Source organism: Dermacentor silvarum, chromosome 3 (genome assembly GCF_013339745.2).
Source record: "Dermacentor silvarum isolate Dsil-2018 chromosome 3, BIME_Dsil_1.4, whole genome shotgun sequence".
NCBI classification, from domain to species: domain Eukaryota; kingdom Metazoa; phylum Arthropoda; class Arachnida; order Ixodida; family Ixodidae; genus Dermacentor; species Dermacentor silvarum.
In genome coordinates, this window is record NC_051156.1 from 137,454,529 (window position 1) to 137,473,447 (window position 18,919).

Genomic DNA, 18,919 nt, shown 5'->3' on the forward strand with positions numbered 1-18,919 from the left:
TTCGTTTTGTGTAAGCTTTGCGGAGACGTTAGTTCGGTTTGTTTGTGAACCTCTGAGCTTACCTCACTAACAGGACGGTCGGCATCGAGTGCTTTGCAATTTGTGGTGTCTGTGCATGAGTGGTGCGCGCTCCACGGCCGCGGTTACGTTCCGATGGCCGGTGTTTCGTCTAAGGAGCCCGTGGACTTGGGAGGTAAGTTCACTCAACATGTTTCTGATTTAATTCACCGCGTTAATGTTCACAACAACGCTATAGTGACAATTCTCACAGCGAGCACGATGAAGTAGCACTTTTTGCTCGTCAAATGCCACTACAACGCTGCCGTGCCGCTGTCGGAAAACTGTTCACCTAGCTGCAGTAAATGTGGCACCGCACTAGCGCTGCACTTGAAAGCTATCGCTCGCAGTTTCTTCGTGCGAGCAGTTCGCTGTAGCTGTACTGCATTGACGTCGTGCTTGTCCTGCTTTTCAACGTGGTAAAAGTCGGTGGTCCGTTGAAGCTAATCGAGAAACCTCGCTATTGACTCGTCGCGATATGCTGTCGCATGAGGCCGATATGCGCCTACATATTTTTTGTTGACATCAAAAATGATTAATTGCGTGGGCGCCAACAATCTGGGTAGAACTACTTAAGCTCAGTCATCACCACCTAGACTTTCCTGGGTGGTGTTGGCTCGGTGCCTAGGGAAGGCATGCGACTGCCTGCAGTCTCGATTGACGGATCGTGAATGCATAGATCCGGATGGAGCAAAATCGCTGTCGGTGTGTCCGTGCGAGAATTATGCAGTAATTGATGGCATATTGTGGACTTATCGTTGTGAGCAGCCGTAGTATCTTAGAAGGCTTAGAAGGTAGGCTGTCGCGCTGCTGAGATCGTACACGCGGGTTCAATTATCGGCCACGCCTACCGCAAGTTGAAGTGGGCGAAATGCGAGAACACACGCGTATCGTGTTACGAGTTTCAATAACGGGTTCGAAATGTTTAGTAAAACGAGTGGGAAGGTAGACGGTTGTGTGTACTTGCTCGGTGCGAGTTTGGTGGTTAAAATTAATCTGGTGTTCCCGACTAGGTTGTGCCGCATATCATGGTTTTCTCGAATACAATCTCATAATTACATCAGGTGTCATTGCTCTCCTTGACTTAATTATTTTCCACTTTCGGTAAAAAATAATTTATTCACGCTAATTGTTACCCATCCGAGGAAACCAATAACCCTTTTGCTAACTTTTTTTTTTTTTTTAGGCGGCCGCAGTTATGACCATCCTTGCATGGTGAAGAGATGGCTGGACGACATGCGAGAGTGGCCTGCTGTGAGAGTCCCCGACATAATTTTTTACTTGTTGAATTCCAAGGCATGCGACCTGCAGGCTGTGAAGAATTACAGGTCGCTGGAATCCTACAACTATCTCCAGAGCGGTTGGGTCGGCAAGTTGTTGGTCCACCGCATTGACCAGGCGAATCATCGGCACGGGGTTTAGATCGGTGCGCTTGCCGTCAACAAAATGCGCAGAACATACACGTGATGAAGGCAACGGCACAAAATCTTTTCTGTTGACTGCGGCGACCCACTGTCTTTTCAAATCGGCGTCAGCGGGAAACCGATGCAGCAAATACACGTTGCATCCGCACACCTCTTGCAACACGTTGTGCGTGCCGCAGAGCTCTTTTCTTGCAGCGTTCCTCTTCTTCTGGTTATAACTGCAGCCGTAAACAACGCAGTGATGCCCTGTTGATAAACTGTTCTTGAACGACATTTCAATGTTTCACAAAAACAGCAAAACAGCGCACGCATTGAAGAGCCACCACATAACGTGAACGGGGAACACGCTCCAGCAACAGCCCAGAGGAAGGAGGCGTTGCCCACAAGCCTGCTACTCTCGTCACCAGGCGGCAAAAATCGGCTTGCGGCTCGCTGGTTCGAGAGTGCCGCTGGAAAAGTGTATATAAGTGGTTTTATATTAAAGTGTGAAGGCCCTAGCATCATTTTTTAACACGAAAGTGTTTTATTCCGGGGTCCACCAAGACTTCACTGACGTATTTCCGTCACGGAAATACGTCATAGAACATAATACAAAGAAAGAAACCAGAAGAAAAAGTTCCACAAACATGCAAAATTTGGGAATCGAACCCACGACCTCTCGGTCCGCGACGATAGATCGCCGAGCGTTTAACCCATTGCGCCACAAACGCATTCGCAGAGAGCTACACAGACGCGCCTTATATATCTAACACTCCTCCGTGTACCCGCGCTCTTGCTCGGGGCGGTGCCGCCGCCTATGAGCAGAAAAGAGAAGTACTGCATTATGACACTAAAGCCCGGGATACATGGAGCGAACTTTCTCGACGAACTTCACGCGTCAAGTAACGACGCGGCGACACGACGCAGGATGTTTGCTGTGTTGCAATACATGCGGCGAACGCCGCCGCGCGTTGGCCGCCGTGTTGGCGGCGGTCCCGGCCGCCCGCTTCGAACTGAATTTGGCGTTGTCCTTGTAGAATTCACTTAGTTGGAAGCAAATGACTGCGTAAACGGCTTTCGCTTAGTCTCAGGCCGCTTCGACGACAGAGTATTATGGATAACCTTGAGTAGTTTTCGAGATCGCTTCTCGTTTCGAACGCGTCTAAGCCTAGCGAAAGAAATATCCGATGCCAACGCCATCTATCGGGGAAGTCGGGAGATAGGCATGACGACAGCATGTGGCCTCTGAGATCAGAAGATTTCTGTTGAAGGTTGTTGTAGAGAGCTTGCACTGCTTGTCTGTTTCCTCGCAGATCAGCGGATATGGGATGTACAAATACAACGCGATTCCTGAGAGATCATACTAGGAACTACTCAATCGGTGCAGAGACATGCAGACACGGCAACACCAACGCGATTGCAGACGACGCGAAAAGGCGCGCGCGCGCGAAACACCAGCATGCATTGCGACCGGAACTAGTGCCTCCTGATTGGCTGTCGTCCACCGCTGCGCGCTAGACGCTTCCGGCGGCGGCGTTCGCCCGACGAAAATGTTTGGACAGGCAGATCGGCTGCGGACGGCAAATTTCTTGACGCCGGCCGTCGGACGTTCGCCGCCCGACGAAGTTCTTCGCTCGGACGCCGGTTATTCGCTCCATGTATTCCGGCCTTAACGCGCACCGACAGTGAACGCTTCGGTGGTCTCAGTACTACGACGCCTCGATGCCAGCATTCGAAGGGACGCTGGCATCAAGAAGCACTACCAACGCCACCTAGGTGGCGTTCACCGTACTCAGCACAGCGGAGCGTGGCCTCCGCAATTAGCTCTGAAAATGTTTCTGAAGTTGATCGCGGAGGCTGCAATTACGACGCGCTGTACGCGCTGATTTGACTCGGTGACGATTCAGTTACGTGCTTTGTCTTGCGCGTTGTATTAGTGTGTCAGTTACGTGCTTCGTCTTTCGCGTTGTGCTAGCGTGTGCAGCGTAGTGCAGCTTCCATATGCACGACGGTTGCTCATGGTCATCGACGTTGGTAGTCGTGATGGAGGAGACGTGCCACCAGGCGTCAGCGTGGGTGCATCAACGCCTAAGGGCGCTTTAGCCACAAAACACCAATAGACATTATATATCAATGTGCAATAAACATTACACTACTTCTGTGAAGACACGTTTCACTTTCGTGTTCTATACCGATTCCTATATAAGAGGGATCAACCACATTTTTTATTATTTTAGTAATTGTTCGCAGGTCTGAAAAGTAGTAATCAGACGCAGGTCTGATAGAAATGTTCAGTTTCCTCGTAGCAGAATTAGGTTTTCTCGTACATTCAAATTACAATCCGACGCTGATTGGTAAAAAATCCGACGGCGAATCCGACGCCGAATGGTACAGTCGTACTTTACCATTTTCCTGACGGATTTCACTGTGAGAAATTAAATGTTTGTTCACCACAACCTTCCGCCACGTGGAGGGCCTGCGCGGTCGATGTGGTTGGATGATTTTCTCCGCCATCCGCGATCACACGCCGGTTGCCGACGCCGGATATTCCGCGACACGGGGCCCTAAACGCTCTCGCGTTAATGCACTCCTTATCCTTTAAAAGAGGGCAATAAGAGATGTCGCCAACATGCCATATTCCGAGAGTACGGCCACACATTTCAGTTCCCTATGTGTAATGAATATAACTAATAGCCTATTTTATGCAATACAGTCGTATCGAGCAGCTAAAATAAAGGTAAAATTATCTCAAACATAAACCCACACCCACAAACCGATTATGAGTTGAGGCATGTCTCTCGGAAAACACCACCGATAAGAACGAATTATGGAGAGCGAATGTTTCAATTTCAACTTATACATTTTCTTAACATTAACAAACCAATTGAAAACCTTATCTATGAGAGTACCTGATTTATGACTCACAAAGAGATTCTTACGGAGTGGTTGTTTAATAATACAAAGTAATATATGTATTCAGCGTACGTGCCATTATGATGTTAGGTGATGTCATTCAATGCGTGTTTTCATAATGTGTGACTGATATTACTTTATGTTAACTACGTTGTAGAGTTTCTTTGCTGCCGTTTGCCCTCTTCCTAAAGTGTACCTGTACAACTATTAAACTTTGAAATAAACTTCACTTTATGATTAGAGCTTCAGATTATTGAATGCGGCCGACGCTCGGTCCCACCACCGGGAAACTTGAATTATTTTTTGGTTAAAAACGATGCGTTGACAGCAGCTTACCTATTTCCTGCAATGTGCTTAGGATCCACCAAAGATCGCTTCGCAATAAAAGCTCAGAAGCTATAGCATACCACCAAGCATATCACGCTGCTGCCTCATCGCGTCTCTGGCAGCCGTCGCTCCCCCTTGTTGCTTCACCAAGGAATCAACCAAATGGGGCGATAGCCATGCCAGTTGTATTGCCTATTGGAATAAATAGCCGCGTCGCTCGTTGTAACACTCTGGTTAGGCTGATGTTGATGTTTGTGCGTATCTCAACGCGTCATAATTGCCGCTCTTTGACCTCGGATTCCCCCGCCACCAATGATCTAAAGCACCATCACGTCTCCAACTATTCCACAGGCCGAGTCCTCGCTGGTCAATCCGCTGTACTACGGCGTGCCGGTGACCGTCGCCTGCTCGACGGGCCTGCTGCTGCCGGTTTGCTCGCTGCCCATGGCGCTCGTGCACGCCAACCTGTTCGAGTACCGGCTCACCAGCGTGGTACGTGGGATGCCCGTGCAACAGAATCACTGTTACCGGGACATTGGCAGCGTCGCGATATGCCGCCACTTATGGGTTTTAAACATTTATGGAGCGTCTCTTATCTAATAGATGAGGCACTGTGTTCGGTCTGGAAAACATGAAATGAACGCTACAAGCGCACTGCGATAGGAGGAGGAGAGAACATCGCAGCGTTCGACTCGTCGGTGCATTTATACAGGGCAACACCGCAACCAAAGATTGCAATCATATTTTCTTGCGGCGTATTGAGCCACTTAACGTAGGGTACGCATTAAAAAAAAAATTTCAACTTCGGTTCCATCAAGGTCGGTGACCTTTAGCTTTTATCTATCTTAATCGGTAGACATATAAGAACACGAGCATCCATGGCCATCGCCAATGATACGCGCAGAGTAGACTTTCCAGCTCGGCGGAGTGTTGCGTAGTCGCTTAACTTTATTAATATTTATCATTTCTATATCTGATGTAACCGAAATGAAATCGAAAATCTATCCGTGCTCCAGCGCATTCGCTGTCACGTGACTATATTTTTTAATCAATTCTGCGTGGCCTTCTCTCTCAATGTAGCTATAGATGTAAGTCAATGCTGTTCCGTTTGTTACGCTGATTCGGAATTCGGGCAGTGCACCAGCTAAGCAAGACTTCGATTTTCTGATGTAGCATCATGCATTCAAATCCCGAACTGATCTTACAGGCGCGTTCAGCCTTTCACAAGTGGTCGAAACCGTGCACGCGTGCAAAACTTATCAGCTACTTGTATTAAGACCCAGCGGTTCTTCTCTGGAGGCGTAGTGGATATACAGAAAGCTAGAAATACATGCTGGGACCATTGTCCTTAGCTAAACAGGAGAGAAGCACATGAAAGTACACGAAAACACATCATGCATTCGTCTCCTCTTTGGTCTTCTGTGGCGTCGTTTAGGCAGCCGCAAATCACCTTCGTATTTAGTCGAAGCGCGTAGTGTAGGGATATGGTGCATAAGATACAAACATGGATAAGGTGTCTCAAGGCTCGCCAACGTTTTGATAGGGGGACCTATCTTCGTCAAAGGCGGCCTTGTCATCCTCGACAGGTTATTTTTAACAGGTTATTAGGCTGGAGTCGCGTGCGGTGGTTGTCAGCGGCGGCTGGTTGTAAACGGAGAGACTGAAAAGAAAATGAATGCTATCGTTTGACATCCCTAGGTATGGTTTCTAAGATGACCGAGGAGACAAGAGCGGGAGGGTGGGAAGGTGGCATGAGAAAAAGAATAGACAGAGAAGGTTGTTGGAGGAGCGAGAGGTTAGGAAGCCTTCAGAGAACTGAACAGAAACCATAGGTGTCGTATGCGGCGCGAGCTTGTGGTTTTAGAAGAGCCGGTCAGCCGGTCAGACAGCCAGCGCGTGAGTAACAAAAATACATGAGTTGTAAGAATGACTTGAGTAGCGCAGCAGGCAGTGCGCCGGGTATGGTAAGGATAGTTATAGTAGGGATGGTAATATCGGAATAATGCTAAGAATTTCGAATTCTATCAAAATTTTAATAATTTTAAACTAAAAAAATTTCTACGAGTGATCGTCTGCGTCAAAGGCTAGCGTTAAAAAATACGAAGGCGTATTATTGAGATACCGCGTGCCACTATTAGTACTACTCATTGCTTACCGCATTACAACGTGGTTATTTAACAATGAGCACAATCAAGCTTCATTAATTTTTTTTTTACAAATGACCGCGCACTATTGGGAAGAAGGGTCCCGAGTTATGAAGCTGCGAAAGAAGGTTCGCAGTATGTTCTCTCTGTAGTCAAACTTTCTGCGTGCGTGATTCATAAAATATTGCAGAAACAATGGAAGATTACTTCCGGCGTAAACGAAGCTTGTGCTTCTCGTCTTACGGCTAAAGTAGATCCACATGCGGCGCGTCGCTCGTCACTGACCTTAGGGCAGCTCTCTCTATTGTCACTTGGCTTGCCAGCTCAGGGTGCCAGTAAACAACACAGACAATACCAACATGCTTTTCTCTTATCTATTCATTGCATGGAACGGTCGAAATACGTGCTTCGTCGTAGTGACTAGGAAAGCTAGTTAGAGTGGCTGAGTGAGGGCATTATTTTGCTGAGCGGTAGGTCGGAGGATTCCCAGTCATGACAGCCGTATTTCTATAAGTTCCCATGCACTTTGAAGAACACTATTTGGTTCTCTCTAAGGCAATATGACTCGTTCACCCTATCCTCAAGTGCCATTGAAGGAAGTATGAGCTTACCTCTTAATTGCAAGTCTTATTATTTGTAGAGCACGAACGCAAAAGCTCCAGTCTTTAGTGTTTCAAGCTTAGAAAATATACACAGGAAACACATGGGACTCCATCGCAATTTTTTAAAGTCATTGCACTCAGCACCAAGCATGGAAATATTTGTAATGAATAGACTGACATTTTCCTTGCAATCGGGTGCCTAGCCACATTGTCTCCATTCTTTTGCATAAGCAAGACTTTTGCTTTAACAAACAAGAATGCCTGTCAGGTTGCCTTTCTTATTTTCCTTTTCTCTGGAAGCGAAATCGATGTTAATCCCATTTGTAGTGGCGACACGGATTTATTTGCAGCACCAAGCGACCCGTTATATACGTGCTGTTACAGGACACCTGGCGCTGCCGTTTATGGGCTTTTATAAACTTTACACCGGAATCACTGTTTTAATAAAGGCGCTCATACTACCACGACTGATTGCCGTACACTTAAGATCTCGCGTTTGTTTATGGCTCCTAATAGCACCATTTAGGACGAGGTTCCGCTATTGGAGACTTACACTAACGTTACTTGAGGCTAATACTGTCACTACTACCTCTCAAAATATGAAAATTTACGCCTCTATAAAAGTTCGTAAGTTCGGTTTTTTTATGGTCGTATCTCGCTGTAGTGTGAAACATGAAAAGGTGTATAAGGAGCCGTTATTTCTTGCGCAGCTGTCATCGGTATTCTTCATGAAGGGCGTCACCATCCTGGCCATTTTCATCTCGGTCCAGACTACCGGAAGCTACTATTACGGCTTCAACACGTTTCCGCAGTGGGCCAACAGAACGCTCATGGTGCTCAACAGCACAACAGACAACGCGTTCTAGCGTTGGGACAGAATTTGGATGCAGTATATAGCGATTCGACGAAGCAGATTGACAAGCAATTTATCGCAAAAATAAACACGCGTTTATTCGTAGGAGTTTAGTGTAAAATCTTTTCCATTGCATCAGATCTGCTGTCATGGTGGCCAAGGGGCTGTGCTGGTGAGAATGATCTCTCGCGCTCGATTCCTGGCCGTGGCTGTCACATGCTGATGAGGCCGGAATACACAAACGCTCGGGTACTATAGATTATCGCGTTAGCAGCGCGTTGGAACGCAAAGAAGCCACGTGAATTCTTAGCCCATCACTACGGCCTCCCCAATAGCCCAACTATTGGTTTTGGAAGTTTCAACCAAGTCTGGGAGCTGGTTGGTCGGTCGGCGTAACGTAGGTGAGGTCAGTCCTGTCTATTCGAGTCAGTATGTCGCAATGACAAAACAACGGTGACTTCGCCTTGGCCATGACGCGACGACAGTGACATTCCACTCGAGAGGAGAGATGTATGGAAAGGGAACGCTGATATTGATGAACGCTGAAAATGACTGGCGCGGCTGAAGCCATACTACGAACAACCGTGCTGAACTTGGTCTTGAGCTAGCCTGATTTTAACAATTGCAATTATACCTGCCGCGCTATGATGCAGTTTTCAGAGCCCTTCCACTACTGTGAAGATGGAAGCCAGCGAAGCTGGCTGTGACAATGGTGGGTCTGCTTTAGTGAATATTGCCCCCCCCCCCCCACACACGCGCGCACACACACGCGCACACACGCGCGCACACACGCGCGCACACACGCGCGCACACACGCGCGCACACACGCGCGCACACACGCGCGCACACACGCGCGCACACACGCACGCGCGCACACACGCACGCGCGCACACACGCACGCGCGCACACACGCACGCGCGCACACACACGCACGCGCGCACACACACGCACGCGCGCACACACGCACGCGCGCGCACACGCACGCGCGCGCACACACGCACGCGCGCGCACACACACACACACACACACACACACACACACACACACACACACACACACACACACACACACACACACACACACACACACACACACACACACACACACACACACACACACACACACACACACACACACACACACCACACACACACACACACACACACACACACACACACACACACACACACACACACACACACACACACACACACACACACACACACACACACACACACGATGAGACTGGGCGTATCGGCGTTGGCCATCACCCAACCGAACTTGTCGATCATGAACGTTCCGGTTGAGAAACTCGCGTTGAAACCTGGCCGTCGCACCGGGGAAGTTAGCGCGAGCGTTGCGGATGCGTGCACCACGATTGTCGGGTTCCTGGAGGGCAAGACGACGCTGATGTTTGGCCTCAACATCGCGCTCCCGCAACTCGGGGTCGGCGGCTCTTCACTGACGTTTGTCCTCAACATGGCGCTCCCTAAACTCGGGGTCCGCGGCTCTTCGCTGACGTTTCGCCTTGGCTTCGGAAGCCCTCATGCTAGAATCAGCACGTGGACGACGAGCCCTTTCCCGAGCGCGTTCGCAGCGGCGTTGCTCAGACTTGTTTACGTAGTTAATAAAAAAATTTATAAGCTAGTCGTTTCGTGTTCCTAATAAAGCTGTAAATTGCAAGAAAAGTGTCCTTGTGGTTGAATCGCAGCGAAGCCACCCCAAGGGAGAGAATGACTGTCGAAGTTAGTAAAACCCTCTTCCTCTTCAGCAAACTTCCTCGACACAATACCTTCTCTCCACAGTTTTGGCCAAAATCAGCGACAAGATATTAAAAAAATTAGTAGTAGATTCATGCACATTGGAAAGATAACATAGAGCGGACAAAGCCAGATCAGACCTCTGTAAATAAAACTTTGACGTCGTAATACGGCAGTGCTGTTTATTTTAATGGAACTTCAAGCTGCCGGTGATGGAAGCCAATTAGTATTTCATAAACCACCGCGATAGTCCAGTGGTTATGACGTTACGCTGCTGCGCTCGAAGTTGAGGATTCGATTCCTGCTACGGCAACCACATTTAGATGAGGAAGAAATGCGAAAGCGCTAGTGTACTTAGATTCAGCTGCACGTTAAAGATCCCCAGGGGGTCAGAATGAATCCAGAGTCCCCCACTGCGGCGTGCCTCACAATGATATCATGGTTTTGGCACACGAAATCCGAGCATTTAAATAACCTTTCAATTATTTTATTGGTTACGCAGATTACGGTACTCGGGAGATGATGTGGGATAGATTTTGCGAAATCCTGATATAGAGTTATTGCTGTACCTGGCCGGGATTACATAAGCCGAAGTCGGCAGAACAGAGATAACAGGGTTATGGAGGGTTGCTCATGCGAGTGAAACAGCCATGTGATTCATGTGCAATCAACGGTGACCCGGTACGCAAGACATGCGAATTTCTATTCGTTCTTCCGTTCTCATTACCCGCAGTCTTCCGTACTTTTTTCCCGCGCGCAAGATTGCCACGAGACTGGCCGCTCGAGGCTCTTTGCGTGTATTCGCAGGGGCTTCTTTCACGCTCGTAAAACCACTTTTATGTAGCACGTATTGAGCAACAGAAAGTTGTATCGGGAGTTTTTCATGCTGCTCTACAATTTTCTAATTGACACTTTTCATTTAATTATAGTGTTTGATAAGCTTATAATTAATTAGGGCTAATTATGCAGTTAGGTCGAAAGCAAAAGAAAATAATCTGAGTATCTCCACGCGACGGCAAACAACATTACCCTGGTTCGGTTCAGCTACGTGGCATATGCATATCTTTAAATTTTTGTGCATGATAGTTGGGACACCCTGTATATAATGGGCTCTACTGAACCACGTTTTCACTACTTGTATTTGTGTATATTGTTTGAATATATTTGTTGCTTTTCTTTGTGTTTCGACACCCCTGCTTTGTCTTCGGGATGCAGTGTGCTGTTACTAAATAAATAAATAAATAAATAAATAAATAAATAAATAAATAAATAAATAAATAAATAAATAAATAAATAAATAAATAAATAAATAAATACTTTAAGCTATTTTTAGACCATTTCGAGTATTTTAGTTTTCTCCTGCATCCCGGTTTCGACCTACCACGCTAACTGGGCACGTGCCATAGTCGAGATCACCGCTATCACCTAATAAGATGTGACGTGTCATCTATGGTAGCATTTTATATTGTTATGCTGCTGCTGCGAGCATGAGCACGAAGAGTGGCGGGAGATGACGCTGCCATGGCCGTAGCCACGCGTCCTCGAGCCCCAAAGGACGACGAGTCAAGGCGAGGAAGGCTTGGAGCAGTTCGTCGTCGAAATCTCGACGGCCCAAGAGACGAGGGCTGGAAAGGCCTGCTACGGAAGACTACGTTATATTTGTCTAACAACTGGTCACAAATTATAGATTAGCAATTGCTATCTTACCGTGCAGAATAAAGCTGTTTTTGTTGTATCTACGCCAATTTTGCGGATGTTCTTTCCGGCAAACTTGACGCCCATAAATAGATCACAATCTAATTTTTTTCCTGAGGTTTCTTAAACGCTGAATGTCTTGAGCAAAAAAAGAGAACTCTAATGTAGTACGTGCACTGTTTGCATCACAACAGAGAGAAAAGCGTACGCTGAGCCGATGTCTACGTGGAACGATACCCATTATCTTCTATTCAAGGAAAGAGGAAAAGGTAGAAAAAAATTTCTATCAAACGGGATTTTATTACTCGTCGAAATACCACTCATGGCATAAAGATCATTGGTTAAACCTCGAATCAGGATAACCAAATTTCGAACTCGAAGTGCACTGTCAAATTCTCAAATCACTAGTGCCCCTGTGGCTGTTACCCACTATAGCCACGGCTAGGTCAGCTGGTATACCCCCCAGGTAAACGGGAATTGCATCACGAGCGCCAATTTCTCCCCTTGTGCTTGGTAGGCCATGCTTTTGAGAAAAAAAGAAATGAAGCCTGCCGTTATGGCAACGGTTTTGCTGATGCGCGAGGAGGAGGCGGCCATCCCGCTTATCTGCAATGCGCTCGACGAGCGTTCTATTTTCTTGGCAGATGAGAAAGGAAACTAGCACGAGTTCCGTTTGCTGCTACAGTCTGCATTATTCTAACGGCTGTCATTTTCAGCCTGTTCTTTTTTTTTTGTAATGAGAATTCCCTTTTGCGTGTGTGGTTCACGTATTGAATAAATGCCAGCAGCACATCTGTGTTTGCTAAAATTTTACCCTATTCCGTCATGATACACGAGCCAGCATGCCATAGCGTGTGGCTATTGCGTTTCGGCAGGAGAATAACAGGCAGTGAAATCTGCTTTATTTTGCAATTTTATAAGCAACATTTGTACAGAAAGAGAATCAATACACAAAAGAATAGTGCAGGCTTGAGTATCTCGCATCTACAGTACAAACTGCACATTCTGTAAGCGCATATCTTCAGCAAAGTTATCAGTTTATTCCATAAATCGAACAGCAGTCGCCGAGATATAACGAAACGCAATTTCCGTCAGCGGTTCAGTTAGCGCTCACTCGTCTCAGAAGCTGCTGTCGATAGCTAATTTCAATGTATTTACACACCACAGAGAAATATACCGCGCACGGAATACCCTTCCTTTCGACTTGCAGCCGTTTCGATAAGGTTAGCGGCTATTCGCTATAGCAACTGCACAAAAAGCGTGCTCACCTTTCATTCTCTTGGAAGCGGAAAAAAGTGGCTCACGTGTCCCTTCCAGTGCTTGTCAACCACAGAGCCGCACGGAAACATCTTGTGGCCTTTCTTCTGTTTTTCGTACACCGCTGGCCATGATCGCTGGAGCCACCGGCCGATACAGTAACAAAATGTTAGAGCGCACAGTCGAAGGCAAAGGCGTGCACGTGTGCATAAGTGCATAGAGCGGCAGGAGCAGACGAACGGAATGGGAGCCGAAGCGATAAGAGCGAAAGCGCCGCCCGTCGGCGGAACATGTGAAGCTACTAAATAAATATATAGCATGCTAAAAAAAAAGAAAATAGCCGAAAACACATTTCATTTCTACATATAATTGCATGACTTTGCTTTATTGCTATGTAGGTTTTCAACCTACCTACATAGGTAGAGCCACATAAGAATTTTCCTTTGGCGACCAGTGCCATGGCGACGCTTTATTTCCGATAGCGAAACTAGCCCGACTGTCCACCGCCTGCTATAGCAGCTGCAATATTTCTGTCAACCTAATTTTCATACATATTGCGACGTTGCACAATGGGATTCATCATCCTGACCTTGTGCGAGATGAAGAACCCTCAAGCCACCTAATGTTTTTTTTTTCGTAAAACATTGATTTTATTTATTTTATTACAATAGTGTCGGAGAAGATTTAAATTCAAGAAGGCTGTTTCAGTACCCTAATCTTAATTTCTTTTTTTTTTGCGAAACGATTGGTGTTATTGCTCTGCATTAGGGACGACACAATGGTCTTTAAAAGCGTTTGAGACGAGGAATCCGATCGATCCTTGAAGCAGCTGTCTCGGAGAGCGGATCATCTTCACGAGCGGAGCTGCGTGCTCTCCTCGTGGAAAATTTTCTGACTGGCTGGCGTGGACCACTGAATGGCAAGACGAATTGACGTGCTTATTAAGAGCAGTGTTTCAGGTGGCAAGGGTGGCACGAGATTGAAGGCGTCGTGGTTGTCGGTGCCTTCTACGTGATGATCGTCAAAACGGCGCCGAGAATGTATGACGTCATCCAAAAGAGGAAAATAGCGAACCATATGACTATCAACGATGCCAGCATCGTGGCCCACGTCGGCACACCCCGTCGGCCCCACCGGTGTAGGGTGGCGAAAATCCCTCCTTTTACAATGCTGGCTTGGAATCGGGACTGGTACCGGGCCGCAGGGGAGCCACCCCTGATACCAAGCGCTTCAAAGCCGAGTAGACGCAGCAGGGCCGGCGCTGCTATTTTGACGATTCTCAGGACCACTGCAGAGAACGTTAAAACTAGTGTAGTTATAACCACACTACTGCACTAGTAGACAACAAAGAAGACAATATGCAGATTAAATGGGCATGTTGGAATCTATATGAAGTGAAGCCTAAATGAAGCAGCTAAATAAATAATTTACAACCAACGGCGATGCGAACAATTTTGTTATACTTTCATTTTATGCAACTTGAAACCTTAAGGAATGTTCATGTTTATCCACTACAAAGGTCACAAATTTAATGTCATGTAAATTTTATGTTTATCCAATGCATCGCTCACAAGGAATTGCATACGCTCACAAGGAATGCCGAAATCAGGTGGATTCACAGTGTAAAGCATACATGCAGCAAGTTCACAAGGACGCAGGCGATCTATGACGCTTGTCGAGAAAATCATCGGGATCACATGTGAATGGTACAGAATAGTACGACGCGTATCAAGGAAACACTTAAGAATTCTGCACCTTTATTTGACAGTGGGAACGTACCCGCTATAGAGGATTGGTCAAGAACAGGCACAACGCCTGTGGGACGTAACGAATGTCTAAATCAAATAACGTAAAGTAAATGAAAGTCTCTGTCAAATATAAATCACCATTGTTTCACAGATCGGGCTGCTCAAGAGATATCTGCGAGCCGATGTTGCAATGTTGAGGTTCTCTGCATAAATCGAAGTGGGCTATGCCCATTCTGGAGTTGGCCAACAACGGGCACACATACCCAGTGATACATACTTAATAGCTAAATCAAAGAACATAAAGTAAATCAAGGAATGAGTTAAACATATTGCTACGAAGTTACCACAACAAAAAGAGCGCGGAATGAACTTGTGACTCGTGCACAGAAATCCTCCGAGTCATACGTTTCTTACATTCAGGACGTAATCGCTCTTTGCCGCCGGGTTGCCGAGCACATGCCTGATTCCGAGAGGGTTTCTCATGTGCTGATAGCTAGCGCCGACGATGCTTTTAACCTGCTCGTGTATACCAACGTTGATACCGTCGACAGAATCACCATTGTGCCGGCGGTTTGAGCATGCCAAGAGCAGCCGTATATAACCCAGAGATTCACCCAGCTGCCCAACACGGCGGCAACTTCATCGTGCGATGCCATTCGCCAGCCGCCCACCTATGACCACGTTACGCACATTGTTTGTCACGAGATTGAAGCTGGCTATCCTGCACCTATTCAAGCCCCTGTATTCACAACCCACGCCAGTGACCCATCGCAGCCATCGGTGTCCCTCATTCAAGCTGTAGTCAGGCAGGAGTTTGCCAACCTCGGCCTTCCATTAGCATGCCCACTGACTCTGACGCTCGGCCTTATTCCCCTGGACCCGCTCAACGATCCTACACTTCTCCGTTGTCCTTCCGCAATCCTACGGAATGGAGAACGCCCGACGATCAGCCCATCTGCTTCTCCTGTCATCAGGCCGGGCACATTACTCGTTATTGCCGTTGCCGGTGGACCTACGCATCTCGCCAGCGATTCCCTACCTCCATGCACTCTACTCCTTCTAGACGTTCAGCCTCTGCTTCCCTTACTTATCATCAGCCACTTATACTTTTTTCCAGCATAGGCATACGTACACCAGTCATATAAACATCCGCAAAATCAGCAACATCATAATCTACCATGCAAAAGAGCTATTTCTTTCTCCGACAATGTGAGAGAGGGAAAACTTACACATTTGTCTCCTTCCTTTCGAATGTGATATGCCTGTATTATTTCTCTTTCCTTCTTACTTTTTCCTTTCCCTATGAATTTTGCCTTTTTCAAAATAGGAGTGCATGGACACTTTTAGCGATGTACCGCTAAATGACTTCCACAGCCATTCTTCACGTTATTGTTGTGCTGACGAGATCTATCATTGAAACATTGTCCTGTTTGTCCTAAATGGCTGATGATTTTCAATAAACTTCCAGTTGGCAGTCAGCGCTTGTTTGTGGTATTTGTTTATTCGTGTTTTTGTTTAATCGCGCTGTTCAAACCTCAGTTCTAAATCATGAACCAACTAGCCCTCATCAAGACCTTACTGTTGTCCTTTTTGCCGTCCTTACTCGCTGCCACCTTAACTTTATCTTTGGCCTTGACTTTCTTTCGGTACACTCGGCCTTAATTCACTGCTATTCTGATACACTTTGCCTCGATGTTCCTCTTTTATCTGATGGCTGTTAAACGCCCATCAACCGTCCAAGTTTGGTACCCCCGATGTCGCTTGTCCAACTCACCGCTATAACAGACCATGACGTCAAGGTTGTCGCAATAATTGCTCCTAAAGAAGCTGAAGTTTCTCGGTCACCAAGTTCTGACGACACAATTTTTCGAAGCATGATTGGATCATACCTTTCACCTGACCAGGTCGACGCTCTCTGCCGGCTTTTGGCCTCATATAGAGCGACATTTTCGACATCCGTGATCAACACCTGGGCCAGACTAAGATTGTCGCCCACCGAATCAACACTGGTGAGTATTTTCCCATTCACCGTCGACCTTACCGTGTGTCCGCATCAGAGCGCGAAGTGATTCAAAAAGAAGTGGTCAAAATGATTGCGAAGGGCATCATCGAACTATCATCTAGTCCTTGGGCCTCCCCCGTTGTGTTAGTAAAAAAGAAAGGTGGTTCCTGGCGTGTCTGCATTGATTATCGGCACCTCAACAAAATCACCAAGAAGGACGTGTATCCTCATCCACGTATTCACGACGCCCTCGACTGCCTCCATGGTGCCACCTTCTTTTGATCCCTGGACCTTCGAGCTCGCTACTGGCAAATCGCTGTGGACGGCCTGGATCGCGAGAAGACCGCCTTCGTGACCCCTGACGGCCTTTACCAATTCAAGGTCATGCCTTTCGGTCTCTGCAGCGCCCCAGCCATTTTTGAGCGAATGATGGATAAACTGCTTGAAGGATTTAAATGGTCGACGTGTTTATGTTACCTGGGCGATGGGATAAATTTCCCCCCACTTTCACAACGCACCTTGAGCGGCTTTCGACCATTCTACCAATTTTCCGACGACCTGGCCTCCACCTAAGTTCCTCGAAGTGCCACTTCGCTCTTCATCAAATTACTGTGCTGGGCGACTTTGTTGACGCTTCCGGTGCCCTACCAGACCCAGCCAAGGTACGCGCTGTCACGAGCTTCCCCATTCCACGCTCTGTCCATGATGTTCATAGTTTGGTGGGGCTGTGCTCCTACTTTCGCCATTTCGTGAAAAACATTGCGGCACTCGCACGTCCACTCACTGACCTTCGCAAGCAAGACGTCCCGTTTTGTTGGGGTCTTCTACAAGCGGACGCCTTCTCTGAGCTCATCACCGCCCGAACTACTCCCATTGCTTCCCATTCTTGCCCATTTTGACCCAGCTGCTCCCACAGAAGTGCGTACAGACGCTAGTGGCCACGGCATCGGTGCAGTTTTAGCCGAAAACCAACAGGCATTGATCGTGCTATTGCGAACGCAAGTTGTCTCCTTTCAAAATCTGAACGCAATTACTCTATTACGGAACTGGAATGTCTTGCCCTTGACTGGGCGGTTTCGAATTTCCGTCCTTACTTACATGGCCGTCATTTCCGTGTTGTCACTGATCATCACGCTCTCTGTTGGCTTTCTTCACTGAAGGACCCTACAGGACGACTTGGTCGTTGGGCACTGCGCCTTCTGGAGTACTCTTTCTCAGTTACCTACAAGTCTGGTCGCCTCCATCTGGACGCGGACTGTTTGTCCTGCTACACCGTTGACCAATCAGAAGGATCAGACATTGAACCTAGCCCCTGCGCTATGCCTATGTCTCAGTTTTTCCACATGGTGACGAACAACTTCGTGATGCTTCTTTGCGATTGCTGATTGACCGTCTGGAATCCGCACTTAACGACGCCTCACGGCGCATGTTCGTCCTCATGAATGGCCCACCTTACCGTCCCAACGTCCAGTCAGATGGCCCTGAGCTGCTTCTAGTTGTGTCTAAGCATCTGCGTTCAATGGTCCGGCATGAGCTTCACAACGAACCAACTGCTGGTCACATTGACGTATCCCGCACGTACGACCGTGTCCGGCGCCTCTTCTTTTGGCGCGGTCTCGCCCGGTCTGTTCGACGTTACGTCGGAAACGTCCTGTCGCCCCCTCGGCTGGACTGATTCAGCCGCTCTCCATCCCGACCGAACCATTATTCCGTGTTGGTTTAGATCTTCTCGGTCCTTTTCCTGAGTCACGATTCGGCAACAAGTGGGTCGCCGTTGCTATCGATTATGCGACCAGGTATGCCATCACTCGAGCGCTCCCCACCAGCACGGCTACTGACGTTACCAATTTTTTGCTCCACGATGTTATTCTACACCATGGCGCCCCTAGCCAATTGCTCACAGATCGAGGACGCGCATTTTTATCCCGAGTAATCGACGATCTTTTACACTCCTCCTCAACGCAGCACAAGTAGACCACTGCCTACCATCCCCAAACGAATGGCCTCACCGAGCGACTAAATCGCACTCTCACGGACATGCTCTCAATGTATGTTTCATCTGACCACCGTGACTGGGACCTGGCGCTATACTTACGTGACCTTCGCTAAAGTTCATCGCGCCATGATACCGCCGGTTATTCACCCTTTTATATGCTCT